The 23,775-nt window shown below is 39.6% G+C and overlaps 2 long non-coding RNA genes across 2 annotated transcripts; both read right to left on the reverse strand.

Annotated features, from left to right (window-relative positions):
• Positions 1-162: 162 nt before the first annotated feature.
• Positions 163-962, reverse strand: LOC136448378 (uncharacterized). Its single transcript, XR_010757868.1, has 3 exons — positions 879-962; positions 602-673; positions 163-256 (listed from the first exon to the last, which is right to left on the reverse strand). It is a non-coding gene; the product is annotated as an uncharacterized lncRNA (long non-coding RNA).
• Positions 963-2,711: 1,749 nt separating this feature from the next.
• Positions 2,712-5,948, reverse strand: LOC136448329 (uncharacterized). The gene is made up of 3 exons (XR_010757863.1): positions 5,842-5,948; positions 4,598-4,645; positions 2,712-2,809 (listed from the first exon to the last, which is right to left on the reverse strand). It is a non-coding gene; the product is annotated as an uncharacterized lncRNA (long non-coding RNA).
• Positions 5,949-23,775: the final 17,827 nt, after the last annotated feature.

The raw sequence follows: 23,775 nt of genomic DNA on the forward strand, positions 1-23,775 counted from the left end.
ACAACGTTCAAACTATCATGCACAAAAGAAATGCATGTTTGGAATGTTTAAGTTAACGTTTCTGATGAAATAATATAGTGTCGCTATGAGGTCAATGGTAGCATCACGTTACTTTACATATCCGTCCAAATCTGGCAATTCGGTTTCAAAATGTTGTATTTACGGTTTCGATGGATCCTATGCTGACCAGAGCTGCTATCACGGCTAGGATTGGTTTGATCATCACCATCAGCAAAGCTCGGCGTCGCTTAGAACTCTAATAAAAAACACAAGGCATGTTGATTAACAAGACAAATAAGATATCTAAGGAGTTTTAGATTTCAGTTTCTATATTTTTGTTTTATTTTCGATGGACTCTAGGTAGAATAGAGAACATTGTATCACAAATCGAGATCTGACTAAAACCTAACCTATCCATATAAGTTCTTTATCTTACCACCCAGCTGCCGTATAGTTACAAGTAATATGTAAAATTATTTTCTCCGAGCAGAGGTTTCGGTCGGGGGGATACTAGTAGTGGTTGCGATTTTCAGAGACGTTAAGAAGCTAGCATTGACTACCCCAACCGAAACTTCTGCTCGCAGGACAGTATTAGATATACCAGATTTCCAGTTTCGGCCTCTTCTTCCTTTAGTAGGTTGTCCCTGTTGTAAACCTGCCAGACAATAGCAGCCTGAACAGAAAAAGATCGACACAATGAGACGAATTATCTAGATATTAGTGAGAACCACTTGATAATTCAATAATCAACTAAAAATGCTGTAATGCATGGTCGTTGCAAGATTTGGCTGTGAAGGAAAGCCTTCATCCTCAACTTCTTGGTAATTGTCGGCTAGGAGAACGAAGCTATTTGTGAAATATACTTTGGAGAAACATACCTTGAAAATTCCTACAACAGCGATGCAACCGCAGAACATGGATATGGCGACTGGTTCTCGCGGATACTCGGCAATCATCAGGAACTACAGATAGATGGGAAATTTAAGAAATGACACCATAGTTGTATTATCTGCAATGAAACTTATAACCAGATGAGGACATGTAACGTTACGTGTTGTGCAAAGAGCAGATATTTCGATTAGTTTCAGTCTATTCATTTAGCCAGGAAGACATTTCACCTGGAGCGCTTTTCAAAGATTCATGGGGGAAAATATATCTACGGAGCATCATGTATATGTTTAGCCACTCAATAATACTTTAAATCGTGTAGAAGTAAATAATTCAAGCAAAGAGATAGAATGTACTCACGGCGAATGGCAGGAATGTCACAACCATTAAAACTCCCTGTAGAAATGGGTGGTACATGCAAAAGAACAATTATCTTTTACTTAGGCCACAGCAAGTAATTTTTATGGATGACATCAGCGCGCTCATTAATTTTCGCCTGATTTCGAAATAAAAAACAAGAAATTTCATTGCCCTCCGACGGTGGTCAACATGCCAAAAATGGGCAAATATGTCGTAAACGTTGAGGTGTTTCATTGCATATGAATACACAGTGTAGCCCATGATGGTATGACAAGCTGTTTTCTGCGTTTGTTCTAGTTAATTGAGCTGCACATCTTCAAGAACAGTTTAATGTTGACAGTCTAAGGTGTTTCATTGCATATGAATACCCAGTGTGGTTCCTGCCCATGATGGTATGATAACAAGCTGTTTTCTGCATTTGTTCTAGCAAGGACATTATATACACAATGGGGGGGGGGGGGGGGGTAGTTAATTGAGCTGTATACACAAGGTGTTTCATCGCATATGAATATCCAGTGTAGTTGCTTCAGATGATAGTACAACAAGCTCTTTTCTGCATTTGTTGTAGTTAGTCTATTGAGATGTATACACATCTACAAGGACATGTTTACTGTTGAATCAAGGAGGTTTTATATTATATATGAAACCTCATTGGTTGAATACAGGAATAAAAGACCTGTTGGTCATGATATCATACTAGTATTTCGTCGCCTCAATTCTTGTTTAACAATATTTATGACCTCAAAATTTGAAAATATAGGAATCTTGTTTTTTTTGCCCGCCTTGTTTTTTTTCGCCCTATCTCATTAATTTTGGAGTCTGCGGAGGATGTCATCCATAAAATTTACTTGCTGTGGCCTTATGCCTGAAAAATGTTTCCTTTGTTCAATGCCTCTACGTTATAAAATTCCAAAGCCAAACACCCCCCCCCCCCTGGCGTCACAAAGAAGGGGGAGGGGGGTATACTCGATATCCGTAAACAGAAACACACTGATGATTGTGGTCAAGAATGTTTAACTTTGTACGTACCAAGTTGAGGAGCACGATCGTTTCGTTGACCTTCTCGATGTGCCGAAACAACCTAAGATGAACAGTACATACATTCTTCTTAAGTGTTGTATGAGCTTGTATCAGATATTTACAAATAGTAAAAGTAGCACGGCAAAAAACAGTTACTCAAGCAACTGGATAAAATTTTCAAACAGTCAAAATTTCTAACAGTAAAACACTTGACTGTTTCAAAATTTTATCCAGTTTCTGGAGTAATTGTTTTGGCGTATCTTATTACCTGGATGTCTAACCTTCATCAACGTGATAAGATTAGTATAGTTCGTCAAAGTTACGGGTAGAATGCAAAGACGAATGCCTCGAACAAAGCATTCTCCGCAAGTTGCAAACCTGGAAGTAGGAGAGGGTATCAACTACTAGTAGATAAAGATTTAACACAACATTTTTTCTGGACTAACCTGGTATGTGTATCCCATGTAGAGCTCACCAGGATAAATGCCAGCGCATAGATCAAAAGTTTGAACCAAATCTGTAGTAAACCGGCCAGTAAGTCCTGTAAAGAAAACAATGTCTGTTTTTCTATAGTCTTCTCCAAACTTTCCCTGGTTAGTATAACCAAATGATAATGATATGATTGTTTCGTAACGTTGCCTCTCTTCTTTGGTTTAAATACATTCAACATTTATATGTTATTTTTTTACAGAACATTATGTTATATTTAATATGTATTTTCAACAGTGGCGATAAAATGATTACCATCTCCAATAGGTCAAAGAGGTTAATATGGAAAATTAGATTATAGCGTTAGTCTCAATGAAGTTAATTTGTATTCGTCTGTAAAGTCAATTAGAAAAGATGACAGCTGAAAGCAGCTTAATGAAGTTAGCGGTATTATTCCATATGGCCTGTCGAGCGGCGGTCTTACTGATGGAGCAGATAATCACTTAATCGATATTCAAGTCTTCTCCGTTTGTTGGGGATGACAGCGGCAATGAAATTAATCTAATTAGCAATAGCTACCACTTTATTACCGTTTCCTTCACTTTGTAACTATTAGATTAGGGCAGAGAAACTATGCAGCTAAATTGAAATACACTGTTGTTTTGAAATTGACATGTCCTCCAACTCACCGGAAAAAGCTCAGCCCTCGTCCGCTATCTGACTCAATTGCTCTGGACACCGGGACGGGGGGTGATATTGACTTCCACAACCTTTAACCGATTACTGACGTCACACGTGGACAAAATCTCACGTCCAGAGCAATGTGTTCATTTAACTAACAACAATCTTTATTGACAGAACAAAAGTACAGCGACTTTCGTAAGGTCTTCTACAACAATACATGCAAACATAAACAATGGGAATGTAGCTACAGAGGGCCGAGTGATGCAATAAACAAATTTCAGTGCTTCTTTTTTTGAAGGTGGAGAGCAGTTCAATTCCTTCATAATGTAATTTAACGTTTACGATTAAATTTAGACCTATGCTTGAAAGTGCTGTTCATAGATTCATCACAATTGGTTCCCTATTCGGGCACATGAATATTTTCAGGAGTTCGGTTCTACATATCGTCTTTGAGTTCAGTTTGAAGAAAGAAATTCCCTTATCTGTATTGCTATGAGCTGAGGGCAAGCAAAGAAATAGACAGTCCTATGGACTAAAAATTCATGTGAACACATTCCTGTACAATTCCTAGAATTATTTCAGACTGCACACAATACTATACCATTAGGCTCACCCCATGAGGCTTCCACAAAAACAGCTAAATGCAAACACGTACGCAAGAAAGAAAGAGAAGGAGCTCAAAAATCCTTACGATCGCAACTTGGCAACCTTTCCCCAAGGGTAATCCTTTCAATAGTATGAGCAGTACTCTCTGAAAATTCAATTTTGTGTTCCAAAGGGGTTTAACTTAGTTCAGATAAATTATTCACACTTAGACCTAATAGAATTTGCACACATCAATTGTCAAGGATAATCTTAGAGATAAGCCTTGACTCTTGAGCGTAGTTGTAAAGGTAACGACACTAGTGTTGTATCTAGCCTTGAACGTAGTTGTAGTGTACTAGCTATAGGCAACCACACCTAGTGTTTCTTTCTGCACTTCTTGAATACACGCATGTAAGACTTGTATGATGTCTGTAACACCATGTTTTGTCACACTTCAACATTTGTTACAACGTTTATGGTGTCTATTCTTAAAATATAGACATTTCTTCTTGCCCGTCTTTTTTTTTCTTCTGCCCTCCCGTTAGATGTGAAGTGTGTAGGGAATGTTACATAAGATTAACTTGCTGTTGACTAAGAAAAAAGCCAACTGCTAGTTATATATTACCGGTACCTTGCTTCCAGCAACCCCTTGCACTGCTTGACCGGACAATGGTAGAATCTGTATTGGCACAACAAAAGTAGTGACTTTCGTACAGTTGAATACAAGTTACAAAATAGAAATACAAAATAGATTTTAAAATTCTACTTATAAACAATATAGGCCAACATACGTGATTCTCTTAAGTCTTGATACAATTAGGTGGGACTAGACGTGAGTGTCAATATCTTTTCTGATATAACAAATCAACCGTTATGCACTTACCAACTTTTGCAGTGTAAGAGTTGTCATATCTTAAGATATAGTCAAATCTGTTTATCGTATCGAGTCTCTTGAAATCTGTTTTACTTAAAAAAGGAATGTGAATGTCTTATCACGTCATCATATCTGGAGCAATCTATGACAAAGTGGAATTCCTTTTCAATTTGCTAAGACATGCGAAAGGCAGTTAGCTGTCATCTTTTCCACTCGTCACTAAATCCCTCGTGAACCACTTACAAATCGCTCGTGTTGAACCATTTTACCGGCACATCGCACGCAAAATTATGACCTACTTAAATAAAACACCGCACGCAATTATGAATCATTTACGAAACAGTCATGTTATGAGCCTTTTACTGTCCCTTTTTATTAAATGATACGTTAGTCAGGCTCTGTATTTTATTTTGATCGTAATTTTGCATTAAAGCTAGAGAAGGCCTAGGGGCATGACCAAAAGAGTCATCGACTGTGAGGTGATATTCAGGCTGTCTAATTATCAGTAAATGAATGATGGGGTGCATTCACGACAATGGCACTGGACAGTTGACTGTTGATTGGACCGACTTCATGGATAATAGATAAATAATGCATGTAATGTTGACAATATTTGGCCTACTAAGAGCCACACATTAATCAATTTTAATTGTTATTGAATCAAGGGCCATAAAAATATGTATAGCCTTCGTTCATGCTTTCTGTTAGGATTATTGTGTAACGTCTAGCAGGATTCTAAGTGGAGATACAAATTTTTGCCTGTAGACACGTACATAAATTTTTCACATATGGTGTTGTGCAAAGAATGCAATCGTCGTAACCACCTCTCAAGTCAACAAACAGCATACAGAGGTACTCACTTCACCCATTCCACCACTGATAGACAGAGACAAATGTTTAGTCTGGACATTATCCTACTTGGGGGCTGAAATTGCATGTGAAACACCAAAGGAGTAGGCTCTAGCCTAACAAGGATACCATCTAGACTTGTAACATCTTACCATGATGGTGGCAACGATAGCGAAGATGGCATCGCTGTAGGCTAGGGACCTCTCAGAAGGGTTGATGTGGTCGTCTCTCGCCATTTTGGTGACCTTACGTCGCTACTTGTGGGGCGAGAATAGCGGCGCTGTCGTCTGTATATATAAATAAACTCTAGCCAGCGGGCGTGGTTCTCCCTAGATACAATGGCTAACTTTCAAACGGTCAAAGAATATGGACGCTTGTGACGTAACACAATAAGTCAAATCAACATTGGAGAGTAATTGTTTGTCAAGGATCAGACAACTTTAAAGGCAAACGTCCTCGCATCCAATTGGTTGTCTACGCCTGAAATTCTGCGTGGTTAAATTTCACGCTGAAATGTAGTTAATTGCAAACCAATAGTGTTATACAAGCTACAAGGTGCATATAAATGATATACTATAAAGGTTTATATGGATCATAATCACCATACTAGTACATAGAGTTGAAAAAAAAAATCTATTCTACATGTACGTTGTGGGGTGAATAGTGAGGAATTGGACGTCATCAAACAATTTCATGAAAACGCTTGTCTTTGATCACAGAGCCAACTGCGTCTATCGTGACCTCGCTGCTATTTGCTTACATGTCAATTGTTTATTGTGAATTGATGTGATATTTCTACATTGAATACAGGTAATAAAACCCATTCGCTGACATATCCCACGTGTCTAGCAACTTTAACAATGGCCTACATTCAATTCTACTCATTATGCAGATGAATCGATTTGTTTTTATCCACAATGAAACACATAAAGATACGGTTTAAATTCATTATCGAAATAGGTACGTTTGCACATTGTGACACTGTATACATATTGGGTACCTGGCACTAACAGGTGAGGGTCACTGATGACGTCAGACAAAGTGGACGGTCGTCCGGTTATTTCGAAACCATAGTAATGACTGTTTTCAGGGTTAACTTGTGGTGAAATGCTTCATGTATTCTAACTTGTGAGTTGATAATACTCCTAGCAGATCTAAAGCAGACAAGCAAGTTGTCCTCCACATGTACAGCTTCAGCCCCTTGAGATTTCGTCTATTTGAATAGCACACGATCTTTATAGCCATGCTACACCGTGGAGAGTCCCGTATATTTGTCTGTTGAAAGATGGTACCGGTATGGACTATCGTACGATGTATCTAGACATGCTTTGACTACGTTGGAGAAAGGTAACTGTTTTCATGTCACGGTGCAGTTTACAACAGGCCGTCTAGGGACGCCCTCTTGCGGTTTGATTGTGAAGTCTACCGTCTCTATGGTCTTGTCGGATTATTTTGGAAAGGCGTGTGTTACTAGGAGCCAACAAGTGTAGAGAAAACGAGTATTTGTCCTTGAAACTAGGAAAACCCTATCCAAATTGAACAAGAGTCCGTAGGACACAATTCTCCGTGAAGTATTTATAGTATGTACAAGTATTGACCCACACAAATTGCATCTCTGCACAGTCCAAGTAGTGTTCTAGAGCAAGTAAAGAAAAAGTGTTTGTTTATCTTTTTCTTTCAATACAGGAGTGGTCAACCTGCTGAAAAGTATGTTTTTACAGCATGGCACAGATGGGATCTAGAAATTCCGGGAAAAGTCACAAAGTTAGATCTAGATGGCCACTTTATCAACGAACCATTCAGCCTTACAACTAAGATGTATCAGAAATCACAAATATGCAGTAAATCCTCTTTCCACAATTTATTGCAGGCCGGTCTGATCTATAGCTATCAAGCTATTTGCAATAAAAAAAGGCTAATTTATATTATCGTAACATTTCACGAAGCTCGAAGGTCAAAGGTCACCGGATCTAACCACCCGGAAGTGACACTGGCGCGCGCACTTTTCTGAGAGATATTTCTCAACAATCTTTCATCCCCTGCGTAAACTTTTTACATTGTCACAGCCTCCGTATTATAGACTACAAGTGTGGTAAGTTTGAAGGTCCAGAGATTTGCCATTTTCACACTGTGCGTAAAAGTGCATCGTCCGTCCCGTGCGCACATACTGTATGCGAGTTTCGAGTGGACACGGCATACTTAATACACAGACTGGAGAGCACTTTGCACATGTTCGCAGCTAAAACTCACAATTCCCGTTGCCGCATTGGTATGTAACTTGGTATATCGTTTGCTAGGTTGCGTGTGGTGATGCACGTTGTCTATTTTTCAATGTAACGGTGACTATACGATCACAGCAAGTAAGGAAGATTTATACCCCGTATCTGCCTGAAGTATTCCAGTCATGCATGACAGATTATAACATGGTCCCTATGGCAGGGTAGTGGGACATAGCATTAATTATAGGGGTGCAATTACGATATTGGATTGACGTTTAAAGTAGTTATGGTGTAACAAAGCTATTGTGCATCACCACGCCGAACCAGGCAAACGATATGCCAAGTTACACACCAATGCGACAACGGGATCGTGAGTTATAGCTGCGAACGCGCAAACAAATGCATTCCCAATACTCCCAGAAGGAGGTATTCCTCCTTCCCGGAGTAACAATGCAATTGCAAGGTATGAGAGCCGACCAACTCTAATCAGGCCTAGGACCCTACAAGTTCCAACACAGGGCCACAGATCATTGCACTGCAGTTCTAAATCGCTAGATAGCGCTATTGCTCTATTTGTTGCTGAACTCGAAACGCTTCAGGTAGTCGTTTGGTTGCTTACCCCCCTATCCCATGTAAAAAAAAAGAATTGAAAATAAACATCAATACAGCTTTATATCTGGCTTTTCTAATATACATTTACTTGTCTAAATTATTTCTCTAAAGCTTTCGCTGCTATTAAAAAGTAGTCAAAGTAGCTGAAGTAGCTAAAGCTCGAAGGCATTCTTTAGTCTATGTTGTGTCTTTCTTCCGTCCTTTTATTAAAGGAAGAAGGAAAGACATATCAAGAACCACATATTCATGACATTGCCTTGGCACTGAACTGAAAGGAGAGAAGAACATTTTCAGTTCTGCTGTGTAAAGTTTGTCATCTGTAGTACGGAATTATAGAGAAGAGTATGGGCGACCCAATGTGCTTCGCTAAAAACTCTTGTATTGCACTAGCACTAGCTACTTTACAAGTATTGTGCGTCACATCAACTGAGGATGACAACCAAAGAAGAAGCATACAGCATAGCACGTATATCCATCAATCTATTAGTAACAAAGGCTGTCCCAGATAGTGGTCAGATATCATCTTCCCGTGTGACAGGAGATGTTTCTACACGCTTGTCTTCCCTCGGGTTTCTTTCTTCCTTTGGTCTTCTTTCTTTGCAGAACGCCTAGTGTACATGTCACAATATTTGTTAACCCCATATCTATGCATTATATGTCAATCAGTCCCTGTGCCTGAAAAGATCAGCGTTATGTTAGTATTTGCCGATACTAGTTAAAATCATCTTTTTAGTGGTGAATTTAGCTAAAATAGAGTTGTTGTTGCTGACTACAGTATCTTAGATCTGTAAGCGTAGTATATACGTAAGTCACAGGTTCTTGACAACATTTGTAGACAAATGCTTTCTCCTATACTTTTCTTTCCTTTTTACATTGTACTGGTCAGTTTCGCTGTAGAACTCACGGATCCCATACTATTTTTCTCTATCTAAAGAGTGACCTAATTGAGTAAGAATGGCTGAGATTGTCCCTGCCAGTTTTATCAGTGTGTGATCTATACCCCGCGCCACTCGGTACCCCGTACCATCAACCGCGTCTAATGCTATCAGCGATGGGCTCACCCCCTCCATTACGAATGCGGATAAGAGCCCAATTTACTCAAAAGACAAGGATTTCCACCATTTTTCCACAATCCCTTGTCTAATCCGTCTCAAAATCCGATGCACTTAAGTTATTTTCCTTTCCATCGAGACGTTTGGTGGTCACCAAAGATAAGGGTTATCTCAGAGTGAACGAATTCCGGTATAAGGCCAGAATGAATATTGTTCCTTCTTTTTGTTACAATTCTTGTATTCTTTTGAAATCCAGCGTTTGAAATTCGCACGTAGTCGTGCATCAAGCCATGTCAGCTTGCGCCTCGCCAAAGACACAGGGTCTACTCTGTAGGCTCACCCACCTGTCTAAGGCAATAACACCCGCTCTTCTTCTAAAACAACAGTTTCAAAAGGAAGCGCTGAGTGATTGCGTCCTCTAATTCAATCCAGCGTCCATTCTTTCCATCAACTAAGTGTGGTGTACTCATACACCTAGATAAGCGAACCGTGGGCATCTTTTGAACGGAACCACAACAAAGGAAGGGCAGAACCTGAGGAAGAAAGACGATAAGATTGACAATATGAGCCTCCAAGAGTATGGTATATCAGCGAGGAGGGTAGGGCAGGGCTTAACGGATTCTACAAAAACAAAGACCGGGGATTATAGAAGCATTAAACGGAGGGAAATTCGGATTAGGGGGCGCTTGATGTCTCTTGAGTTTGTTTTATCGCATTCATAAAGGAAACGTGAGACATGAGAGGTCTACAAGGCAGGGTTTGGATACAAGAGAGGGTTTAAGAAACATTTCTACGCCATCAGAGAAGGAGGTATTTTGATACAACTCAAGGAGTTCCCGGTGTCCACTAGCCACTTCTCAGGAGTGTGTGATTTTGTTATGAAGTGGTGCATTCTCCACTTCATGGACTCCACGGTTAGTTGAAACATCAATAAGTAGTCGATAGCACGTCTTTCAGAACGATTTGGTTATGAAATTGTTATGATTTCTATATCACAGGTAAAAACGTCTTACATAATTGCCTTAGCTACTTAACAACATATCATGCTTAATTTTTCTCAGCCCATATAGTGAAAAGCCCACGAAAAGTGAGGAATATTTGCATGTCCTCGGTCGATGGAATCTAAAAGAAACATGTTAAAATGTTGACACGTATCATTACGAATCGGATTTAACGGCAGATAGATGCCTGTCACTCCAAATCACCTGGCTACAAAAAAAATGAATTTCCATTAGCAAAATTCCACCGATTTGAGGGAATTAGATAGAAGAAATCCCTTGTTATGATCTGTCTTGTTCCCATGGTTCTCATCAGATTATCTCTCTCGTTCCCATGGTTTTAGGTTGGTCCATGAAAGGTTGCGATTGTTGTGGGGGATATGATAGGCGTGGTCAATGTTTAGATCAAATAACGAAGTTGTAAGTCCCAAACAATCTGGCCACACAACACGAGGAACCAGTTAAACAATCCCACAAACAAGCACACATGTAAGCAAATGAACGGCACTCGCCCTGTCACTCAAGAACGAAGCCTATAGATCATGACTAAACAAATTACGTGTCCGCTACATCAAATTAAAATCCAGTACATGTATAAGAAAACATATACTCTCCTGAAATGTGAATTGTTAGCCTTTTTTTGTACGAACCACCCCGTGAACTCTAGTAAAGAAGAGAAAAAAACAATAACATCGAAATTCTATCGCACGCACTTGAAGAAGCTTAACCAGAGAATAAGGAAAAGAAGAGGAGTGGTATTGGGAGGGGTAAATTTGTTTTTTTTAGTCAGATTGACAAATATTTGGATGAACAAACAGACATTCCAAGAATTCGGCTGGAATTGTTTGGAGGCGGGTAGGGGTGGGGTTGGGTGTATCTCCCACCATGTATGGAATTAACAAAGGAATTAGCGTCAGTCTTAACTGGCGTTCTCAAGTTACCACTCATTGGGATAATGTTATGGACTTTGATATTTCAACGACTGAGTTTTAAATTCTTAAAATGAAACGCCATTCTCATTTTATTGATTGTTTTATAGATTTAATTCGCATACATAAAAGTAACTAAATATAAGATTAGATTCACGAAACATGCACTGGAGCGCCAGCAGCCTTGTGCTTTTTCTTTATCACTCCCTAATTTGCTATTATTCAAAAATAGGACATTCAAAATACAATATTATCATGTTTCTGGCTTATCAGGAATAGTAAGAAACCACATTGCCACTGACATATTTGTGCTCTAGATGGCTAAGCCTTTATGGTTCAGTGGCTTTATTATCACAACAGATAATTGAAATCTCTCGATTAGACGAGGTATGACGAAACTTTATATCATGATATGGTGTGATAAGAATATCAGTCAGATCTATTATCATTAACGCATTGTCTTAGTACATTGACAAATTTATTTTTGGCGTACGCAAAATTCTCCATGGTCAACTTCCAATATGAGAAACAGACGACCATTTAGCAATGCACAAGACTAAGTACGCAAGACATTTCATTAACGCGATATATTATATGTAGCTGCAGGTTTTCATAAACAGCATTATGAAAAATTGAGTGACAGGCAAATTATTGCCGGAAATGATAGGAATATGAACAAAAGTCAGTTTTCGATATGATGAGATATTTGTATGTGATTGGACGTTCCTGTCTCTGTAGTGGTTTTCACAGCCCACTGACTCTGTGACTGACAGCAAACACAATTCTGGTGGATTCCCAGGCGACATTTCCATTAAACCGTACCTTGGGGCCGATCCCAAAGCGTCAGATAACTGTCAGACGGCCTGAGCTGGCTGTGGGCGCCTGAAGTCGACACCTCCCAGCCTTTGTATCACTTCCCCGGCGTCCTGTTTGACAAAAGCAGACAAAATGGTGCCCTACCCAGATGGTCTACCGTTCACATCGGCCTCCTAACCCCCCTTCAGATCTCTATCATCTGTGCCAATACAAACAGACAGACCTTAACGAAGTGGTAGGGAAGACGCGACTATTTTGTCTTAGAAGACACTGGTCTCTTCGCACCGACCTTCTAAAACGCGGGAGATCTCTATCGTATGGAGAAGGTCAACAGAGGTCGGCTGGAAAGACGGAAGAGTTGGGTTCGCTGGATGTTGTGTAAATCTTTGTTGTGATTTGTGTCGCCTCCATCTCCCTGAAAGAGGCTAGTGGTCTAGAGGTTGTTTCTCTGTCGACAATCCCACACAGATGTTCGCGATGTTGTAGTTCAATCCGTTAGTTATGTGTCATTGACCTCTTTTGATGTGTAATTTCCCATAGACATCCCATACTTTTTGTAGTATAACAAAAGACATCTGAGGCTAGGAAAAGACGCAGGTTTTGGCAAAGATTCCATTAGATGAGTCGTATCATACTGCTTGAATGGTATATCCAATTGATATGCATTAATATTTCTAGTCTTAGAATTGAATATTCCAACAGAAACATTCAGTCACCACCACTCGCAATGACAAGTGCAATGTCATCATGTAAATTGAGAATAAAAATATACGAACATAGACATGAAAACTTCCAAACCCATTTCGTCCTTTCGACGGTCTTGTCAAATTAATCTTGATACATTTTGCATACTTTCTTTAACTGATACTGAAACAGAGGTTTCATCCTTTGTAGCACGGGCGTGTTTTAGGATTTTCTCAAAGTGAAATATTGTTAGGTAAAGCATTTCCGAAAGTTGACACATACTACTCTGTGTAACTTTGCCTTGAAATGTCTTCTAGGAATGAAAATTATTTGGTATCTAAGTGGCATAATCTACTCAATTTTGTTTACCAATACTGTACTGTTTACTTTTAACTCCATAAGAAAAATATCAAAGTGATTTTATAATTAAGACATCAACATGCGGTTATGTGAGTTATGATTTATGGTTTTGTATAGTTCATAACGATAGTGTAATGTCAAACAAGAAAATCCAAACGAAAAAAAAATTAACTTTCAACTTCGTTTATACATATCATCTATATTTTACATTGTGGGGACCGACAGTCACATACACTTCTATTTCACTACTTTGTTGTAAAATACAATTCATATCACGTAAAATCGTACACATGAAACAGGTGCTACATGTTTAAAGATTAGACATTGTTGGAAACAAATCTAGTGGAAAGAGTTGTCACACAAACTGAATGTCCTATATTGAATCCCACGCCAGCTGTTTCCCAACACCTACAAAGTTTTCTATAACCTGGGAGGTGACCCGGATTTAGATAATTATATTGGGGATGATACACAATAAGAGAAACGTCTATCTGATATCATGTAGAAATATGTGGGATAACCACATCTAATCTACTTTGCCTTCCAGCAATTTAAGAGTAATACAAAAAGGGCTTTTCAACTTTCGTCCTTTCTTTCTTTTCTTAAACTTTAATACACTAAGAGTGTGGGTATATTTTGTCTTGTAGATGTCTTTGTTGCGTAGATGTTTTCTATTTATGTTTGACCTTGTCGTCTTTTCTGTCGTCTTAAATTAACGTCTTCGTGGTTACTTCTCTCTTTCTTAGCGATTTCTATCTTGAGTCGCCGGAGGCTAACGCCGGTTCTGTCATCTCTGATTGGCAGTTGGTTGACCTTTGTGACCTCTGGTGACATGACCCCGGACCTCGTTTCAGCTCAGCCGCTCGCCGCTGGCTGGAAATAAGAGAGGGGCAATTATAAACTACCTCACCACCCTGTGTGTTCCGGGTCTTCAACGTCTAAGTTATAAGTAGAGAATGGACAAAACAGAAGTAAAGAATATTCCATAAGGTATTCTGCAAGTGTAGATACAAAAAGAGAAGAATATGGCGATTTTAACAAAGTAATTACAATGTACATGTATATGGGAATCATTGTTTTCAGCTATACGTCTAAGTTATAAGTAGAGAAATGTATTGAAAAATAAGTAGTACAGGAGATTTTATAAGATATTCTACAACTGTAGTTACAAAAAAACAAAATACGGTGATTTTAACATGATAGCAATTACAAGGTATATACATTTGAGAATATCAGTATATGGTTTTTAGGTATAGACAATTTACGCTACAGTTTCTAGTGTCTAAACATTCTGTAGTATATTTATATATTTCCACACTGTAAGAATTGTCTACTTATAAAAATCTTTAGAAAGACATTTTCCTGGAAAGTCCATGCGCGAAAGCTAACTAGAAGTACATGGTAGAATCACAGGAGACATATATGTGACTACGGACAATGATGGACTTTATTACAAGAAGATACTACTCAAATACTAGTGTTGGCCGTGTCTAATTTGTTTTTAGGTTTTTCGTCGTTTATTGAAGCACGGAAAGACGAAAGCCCCACGTTTTCTATAACTTACATATAATTGAACTAGTCTATAGAATGAAGTCACGGTATCAAAATCTCCCGAGCAGATGGAATTAAGGGTTAATAACTTTGATCGTTCATCCCTGTAGTTTGAATAATCCCTCATGTTTTACGTAAACATGGTAAAGGGATTTCATATTTCGTACGTTGTAATGTTGGAGAACTATTATGGAATTCTATATAGTTAGAACAATGGTGTCGTCTTGAAAAATGTTGTAAAGATGTATAGATAATAAAGATACATAGAACATTTCACAGTGTATTACTAATTGTTTTTCTGACCATTGACATTAGTCTCAAGAAATGGTCTTAGTTTGTCATGAAAAGCACGATGTATTTTATTTTCTCACTCTACCCACTTTGGTTCATGAAAGTGTTTTCAAAAGCGCCACCCTGCGACGGCCACGCATTACATCAGAAACAGGAAGAGGAAGAGGGCCCGTGATACGGCTTATAGCGGTTATCAAACTTCAGGAAACAAAAGAAATATACTCTTGAATATTCGACATTTTGTAAACATTATAATGAATCATTTCCTGATTCTAGAAGATTGCCCTGTCGTTTATTGTATTCAGCAATGTTTGGCAAATTATGTCCACAGAAATATTCCCACAAAATGCCACACAGGCAGGTTTAAAGCAAGCCGAACTCAACATATGCTTGGAGAATACATGTACAAGGTCTTAAATCCTGGTGGAAAGTGCATCGAACAAAATCTAGAGGCAAACTCAGAATGCCAATATTTCTAAGTAAAACAAATGTTAGTCTTTGTTAGTCCAAGAAAGTAATGTAGGTTTATCCTATCTAATGTATATGATGAACAAAAGCTTGAAGATCTACAGTTGTTATGTAATGTTTGAAATGCCTGTCGTTCCATGAAAAGACAGAGAGTTTTCATTATTTTTCGAGTCTATTTGTTCTATGGGGCATCTATGTAAAGCTTTTAGATATCTACATCTGTGGAAATCTGGAAAGTATCTAAGATGGTGGTCTATCTTTGTTGGTAAATCTTCATGTCGACTCAGCACCACAAGAAGAGCACAGTTTACTTTGAGACCCGCTAAGCTGGTGTTTCACGCCCCTCCAGCGAAACTACACGAACCACCGTGGGTTCTGGGCGCGGGATTTCTCGGGATTTCACGGGATGATAGTGATGAACCGCGAGAAAACCCTCCCAAATCAGAACTACACACACAATACTCATCCGCGCCATTCTTGTACCCAGCCCGGACCCTGTCACCGATCCCTATGTCAATAAACAGCACCGCCCGGTAAGGACAGACACGGGTTCGATTCCCACTGTGTGTATTTTTCCCATCATCTTCCCTCATACACACCCTGATCTTCAAAACACATTGAGTGGTACCACAGATAAAGTTTCAAAGTATGCCGAGTATATGTTTGTGTTAGAGTGTTTCTAGCGGATTCCTGACATTTTGCAACAGGAAGGAGCCATTCTAATACGATACGGTACTGTCGTAACATTCTCACGTACCGTCAAAATATCGGGGGCTAAGATTAACACAGTTACTAAATCTGCGTTGAATCCTTTTGACTGTCTAAAAACATGGTGTTAACTTCCAGGGAGGGAGAGAAAGAGGGAGAGGGAGGGAGAGAGAGGGAGAGAGAGAGGGAGAGAGAGAGAGAGAGAGAGAGAGAGAGAGAGAGAGAGAGAGAGAGAGAGAGAGAGAGAGAGAGAGAGAGAGAGGGGGGAGAGAGAGAGGGAGTGAGAGAGAGAGAGAGGAGGGCAAGATAAAGGAGAGAGAAAGAAAGGAGAGAAAAGGAGAGAGAGAGGATGAGACTGAGAGGGAGAGGGGGAATGGGAGAGAGAGGAGAGAGAGAGATCAGCTATTGACATTATGAAACTAATCACTGTTTCCTGAAGAAATAAAATCCGAGGATGTTTTGACTAGAAAGATGTTCAACTATCTACTAGCAACAGTATAACAAGAAATGATGCACTGCAACCGGAAATTACAAGGGATACTACACATACTGAAAGTGAAACATTCTGTCTATTCTTACTCTTACGAATATCTTTGGAACTTTCAAACAGAAATAATCTACCCCAGACGTTTCCATTTTGAGGTTTATAAAATTATGTTTGAAAATTACAAAAACAATATGAGACTAACGTTGAAAAAAAGATAGGTTTGTATTTTATTTATGGTAGGATAAAGACAAGTCATATGGTACTTTTTGTACCATTCTTAGCTTACATCTTCTATTTCGATGCAATGATTTACATATTGAAAGGCAAACCATGTGTTGTACCGTATAGCACACAGCACTTACACATATGCACACTGCTATCTATTACAAACACACTTATCGTCAACCATCATCGTTCATTTTTCTGGAAAACCAGAATTGTGCGTGCCCGGGCGAATAGCCTTTGCTTGACGGAATGATGACACTTAACTGAGATGTAAGAATACTTTTTGTATTTTCAACAGAAGTAAAATTTATACTGTCAACTTGTCAACCGCGGACATGTCACACAGAGGTGTACGCGTGCTTTTTCTGGCTTAACCATGTTCGTTGTACAACCGTTGTCAATGCAAAGACTTCTGACAATGCGGCCATCTCTTCTATTGTGGTGTACAGAAATAATTAGGTCAGTTTGTGACAGAGAGACAGACACCTAGACATTCTATCCGTTCCTGACCCAGCCCTTCTTTTCCACCAACCCCCCCCTGAGAGCCCCCCTGGATCCCCCTCGCTTACCCCCCGGCCTCTAGTAAAGTGTGTGTTCTCAATGTTGCTTGAGGATTACAACTCACGGGTGACGGTTGTATATCAGTTCAAAGACCCCGTGTTGTTTTGGGGTCGCTTAGAGCCAAGCGTGTTTTCGTGTCACCATTTTGACGTGTTGAAAGGGGGCTAACAGAGGGGTTCGGTTGTGGTCTGTTTATTTCATATGTCAGGCAAAGACAAGAATGTTTTTATCATGATTCTAACCCTTTTTGACTCCCTCATAAACATGTATATGCCAGACTTACAGTAACGTATCTAGTTATATCCCCTAAAATGTCAAATAGCAAACACATTTCGAAAACCAACTTTTCCACTCAGTGCGTGATCAATCCTTACGTTTTGGACTCAAAGCTGCGTCTTCTACTAATTATCAGTGTTCTAAAGAGGTTTCTCAACTTCCTATGTAGACGTGGACATCGTTTCTGACAGGGAACGCATGGCCCCTGTCAAACTGTATCGGTAGACCCCTTAGAATCCGTGTACTATAAACAAACCGCGACTAGGTTCCCTCTAGCTTCCCGCCTGTCTTAAACTAAAACCCCGACAAGTTGGCCCCAAAAATTGCTCACGAAGGTCAAAGTTTGCCCTGAGAGGATACTAGAAGCCTCACAGAAACCTTGACACTTCGACTGTATCATTTTATATCAGCCTCCCCCAATTAAGCTTAGATAAACTCTCAACAAGCCACGCTAACGAGTTGGGCGTTGCTAAAGGCGATTAAATTCGCATCCATCTTCGTCACACCTGTCTAAATAGGACGTGTCGAGTTTCTGCACGCCCTCCGCACACAACAAAACCGCACAGAGCCCCGTCTGGTAGAACAGAGACCTGACACCTGAGCGGAGCCTTATCTGTGCTGTCGTCTGACACGGAACACAAGGGTTCAGCCTTAGTTTGTCTCTCATACACGACCTTCTGTTCGCCTGACATTTCACAGTCTCCCAAGCGAACTATAAGACTGGCGGCCATGTTGGCTTGCAAATGGCATAGCCTTTTTGAAGGATTAACCGGGGATTAACTGTCCTTCACTCGTGATGGTTTTCAAACACTCTAATCTCGGATCAAATGGCTTTTATTTTTTGGTAGGACACCCTGGGATGGCTGTTGGCGAAGGGACACTTTGGGGTGTGATTTTCGGGGGGTGGCTCGCGGCGGGATACAAATATTGTGTCGGTGTGAGGCGTAACACCGCACCACTCGGACTTTACAAAACGTGCTAAAGCGACAGGATTAGCACCTTTTTGATACAATCAACACGTTTTCTGGGTAAATTACGAACCCAGCGGCGGTTAATTAGGGGAGGGGAAGTTTGCTTTCACGGCTCTGTACGAACTACTAGGACGATAATAATAAACTGTCACCGCAGAAATCCCGGTTCAGAAAACAGCACTGCTTTTTTTCTCAGTGATCTTTTTTTAATACAAAATCTGGCCTTTGAGGCTAATCAACCTCTTATCAACAGGTCAAATTAAACACTTTTATGTTCAGTCGGACAGCGTAGTTTTTTTTTTCCTTCTGTATTAAAGGACGCGTCTTTCCGCAAGACGTTTGGAAAAAAGGAACATGGCTGTTACAGGGTTACAGCTAGGAGCCTTGCCGAAGCCAGAAGCTTAACTCATAGCTTCCTACTCGTATCGCCAAGGAAATTTGCGATAGGCGTTATACGATCTTCAAAGCCAGGAGTTTTCAAAATAAGGCATATTCTAGGGGTTCACACAAGCCTCCTGTTACCAGAAAAATCCCCCAATGAGCAGCTCGCAATCCTTCAAAAGGAGCGCTCCACCCGCCTGAAAAATCTAAAGGGAGGGGTTTAGAAGATCAAGGGCGTAGGTTCCGGTAAGCTCCAAAACATCGGTACATGTTTCACATTAAAGCTTTCTTTCAACTCCTTCTCTTGATTTTATCCTTGCCAAACCTTGATTTGTTGTTGTGAATTTTGTTTGACTTGACCTTTCAGTCGCCAGCTGACCTCGCCAGACGGCATCGCTCAGGGTTTTCTTTCTGTCATGTTGTTTGGAGAGCCGAACTCTCCAGGTCCGGCCGTGTCAAGCCACTGTTATTAATTTCGCCGTCGTCAACATTACGGAATGATTATTGAATAACGAGAGGGGACTTTGTGGGGATTAGCAATGTCTGCGCGACTAAAGTAGCCGGATTTAGCGAGGTCTCTATTTCGAGAAATTGGTTTTGACATAGAACAGGAGTTGTCGCTTGAGTAGGAAACATAGCTTCCCATACTCTCGTGGTTCTAAGTCACCATTTCTCCAAACCAAGACCAGGCTTTCAGCTTAATAAATGGACTGAAACGTTAGAAGCCCACAAGAGTAAGTAAAACGTTAAGGTTTTTATTATCCTTTTGACACACCTGGTGCATTTAAAGTAGACACCTGCGCACCCGCTAGACTTGACATGCAGTTAAAGTTAGAATGCACCGCGCAACGCCAGAACTGTCGGGATAGGGGGCGCTCTTGTCAAATCCTGGTCCAGATACCTGCAACGTTACAACAAATTCATAAATTGTCAAAAGTGTTTTATACGTTTATGTCGGAATAAGAGGTATCTAGCTATAGGGATCGTAGACATTTTCTTCATATTTGTAAATCAATATATATTGGATTCATAGCTGAACTACTAAAATGATTTTGTCTGCGGAAGTTTCTGTAACATTTAAGCTACATTTTAACCTTCAAATCTTTGCGAAAGGAAGCTAAAAGGTTACTAAGAAGTTGGCAGATAAATCCCATTTGTTAACTAAGGACCAAAAATGTCATTTTATTTTCCGGGCTACATCAAAAATACGCATGCGAGTTGTGCGATTATGGTAAGTGAACAACACTGCAAACTGAGATTTAGAGTCGAAGCAAAATCTTGTTTTGAGATTGTAGACAATAATACGTTTAATAAGTTTATTGCAAAGGCTAAATGCAAATAACATACATAAAAGAACAGTGTACAAAATAGGTATAAAAGCTGCTTATCTAAATTATACAAATGTCATTGTCTATGACTAGTGAAGGGTTTGACTTCTATAGAATATGTTTACCATGTTACTCTTAGTGTATCAGACCCCATACTGTGGGGCTGTTTGAAAGTGTTACAGAGCAATCATCTGTAAGAAAACGACCGGAAATTACATTATATGTACAATGATAAATAGGTTCAACGTGTCATGAGGCTTTACAAGGGCTTCGTGATTTTCCTCCTCGCGGCATGCAGGAGTTCAATCTTTGAGAAAGTTACATGTCTTGAAAGAAAGAAAAAAAATGTAAAATGTCGGTCAAAAGAATACAAAGCAATGTACACCAATAGTTATTATCTGATTAACAACATAAAACGCCATACAACTTATTATATAGAGAACCACAACGTCATAAAGCATATCACATTGGGGACTAGTGTTTTGAACTGTTCACTTTTAGTAATTCCTTATCTTATAACAAGAGAAAAATATCAACATGGCTTAGCAATGCGGGATTTGTTGCATATCTTGATATATGATCATTTTTATACCATACAAATATGCTACCATCAAGATTATACAAGGCTACCATTAAAGATCACTAGTACATGTCAAATCGAGTCTCTAGAATTAATTTTCTACCATATATGACCTCCTTATTTTGTTTAGTGCTACCATATCCTTGGTAACTATAAATCTGAGAGCTCTAAAGTATTGCTGTGTGTTTGGATGGCTTATCATTCATCATTGTGTTTGGACGTTGGCAAAATCATTGGTCCGTTTCATAATGCAATTGTTCCGCACAATTTATAAGTGCCGGATTATTGTAATGGCTTGCCAGTGTGTATCAATAAAGGACGCAGCATATGAATTTTACGAAAAACATAATCAATATGTCTTGATAGAGAAATGTAGCCACAATTAGTTAGAAAAGAAATCTGGAACTAAAAGTGCCGTCTTATTCAAACTGTAGGAACTATAGAAACATTAACGTGCTTATTCTTAGCTATAGTTGCGCGGGTCTTACGTGTATTCGCTAGCAAACAAGTACAGTACACAACCAGCCAATGCGTTTTCGCTTGAACATATTAGGCCAGAGAGAGTCTGCAAAGATTGTGAACAACGAACGGCAGTGTTTTCGGTCGTTTTGGGGAACCAGCAAGACCATAAAAGTCGGTCTTCAAAAGATATAAAATGAGGGGAGGCGATGCAAATGTTGACAACATCCACTCTTGAGAGCTGCTTTATGCGAACCGACCTTCATCCGAATTATGTCGCGGATTTACCTCCCCCAATCCGATCTGATTTTGTCCACTGGTCCATTCACTCGGATAAAACGATTACTTACGCTCACTTTCGAGAAGAAGCATTAGAGACTCGCTGCCCTACCCCTAATGTTCGGCTCTAACACTTGATCACGGGGCCTGGTCAAATAATCTCCTTTACGGATATTAAATTATTAACTGCCGTCAGAGCAAAAATAATGGAGGGATAAGTCGGTTGGGTGCATGTGCATGGTAGCTTACGCGGCCTTATGGGAAGGGGATTTGGTCTTATGTCCTTTATGTGCACGAAAGCAAGCTAATAAAGCAACCTTGACGCGAGCAGGCGACTTTGATCTGCAAAGAGGATTATGTTCTGCCTCTTGATCTGGTATTTTCAAATTTTGCGTAAAATTACTGTAAAAATCTTTCTACGTTCTGTAACAATTCACCGACAGGTAGGGTAAATTTGTGCGATCATAGTATTTTTATTGGGGGGGGGCATGAAGTAGAAATCATCTACGTACATACGTAGTGTAGCAGAGAGTTGCTCGCATGTTACTTTTGCTGTAGACAGTTGCATCAACAAAACACCGAGGGTAGCTTAAAATGGCATTCGAAAAGTCCAACAAACAATTACAAAGATCCGCGCCCAGACATAACAATGTTTTGCGGCATGCATACATTCAAAAAGTCGACCCCATATGTTCCGCATGCAAAGATAAAGCGCATTAGTTCGACAGTTAAACCACGCAAGGCTTCAGGTTCCTTTCGTTGTGCGGCCGATTGGTACAAAATTATGCCAAATTATCAACATAATCCTAACAAACGCCGGCAGCGTATGTAACACGATATATCCTAACTTCGGCCCATATTCTTTTTGACAGGCATGAATATGCAGTGATCTTTCACGCTTAATTTTCAGCCATATGCCACGTCGATTTGGACTGACAACTTTAGTGCAGGCAAAGCGTTTAGCGAGCTTATCCAGCGTGTATTTCGCCCTGTGTGGCGGTAGAACACATAGTCACCTGTAAGCCGCATTAGATTCATATGGCTGAACCCTTTTTTCCCACCACGGTAAGACAGCCAACCCTATAATAGCACAACCGTCCCCCCATCTTTCTACGCAACGGAAATTCTTTAGACATTACAACATTATTTTTAGAAAAACAGCGAGAAATAACAGGACGAATATTGCAGCGTTTTTTTGGTGTCAATCTCAGAGCGGTCGTAATTTTTGTCGCATATGCTTGACGTCATTTCCAACGTGGCGGTTAATCTTCATAAATCTATGTTGTCAGCAGGCATCTAGCTTTTCATCTGCAACCGGGATTTCGCTGCCGAAGGTGAGTTGTAGAATTACAAGTGTTGACGATTCGTTCATATCATACCATGCTGAATAGACTGTATGGTATCAAATTTATTTAGCCACAACTTATATTTCTATTCACCTGCTAACATTTCGCTTTTTCTTCTGCTTTCTATGGTAATAATGATTGCATCTGATTGTAGTCGTTGGCAGGAGATGGAATATTTGTTTGTAATATAAGACAATATTTTGATATGCTATAGTTTAACAAACCGATAGAACTACTCATAGAACGCTGTAGTCAGAAATGCATATGGGGTTGTGTATCTGTTCATGCTATAATAGCAAGTATTCTGAATGTGTTGAAACAAAATCATATTTATAATCATAATGATAAACGGCCTGAAGATTGGGACCTAGCATGGTTCTGCGGCTAAATTCGAACATACAATAAGCTGAAAGTTTTTTTCTAGAAGGCATCGTAGTTTCATATTGCAAAACAACATACAGTAAGGTTGATTTGACTTCATACGGTTATGACGGAAACACAACCG

The sequence above is a fragment of the Branchiostoma lanceolatum genome, chromosome 14, assembly GCF_035083965.1.
Source record: "Branchiostoma lanceolatum isolate klBraLanc5 chromosome 14, klBraLanc5.hap2, whole genome shotgun sequence".
Lineage (NCBI taxonomy): Eukaryota > Metazoa > Chordata > Leptocardii > Amphioxiformes > Branchiostomatidae > Branchiostoma > Branchiostoma lanceolatum.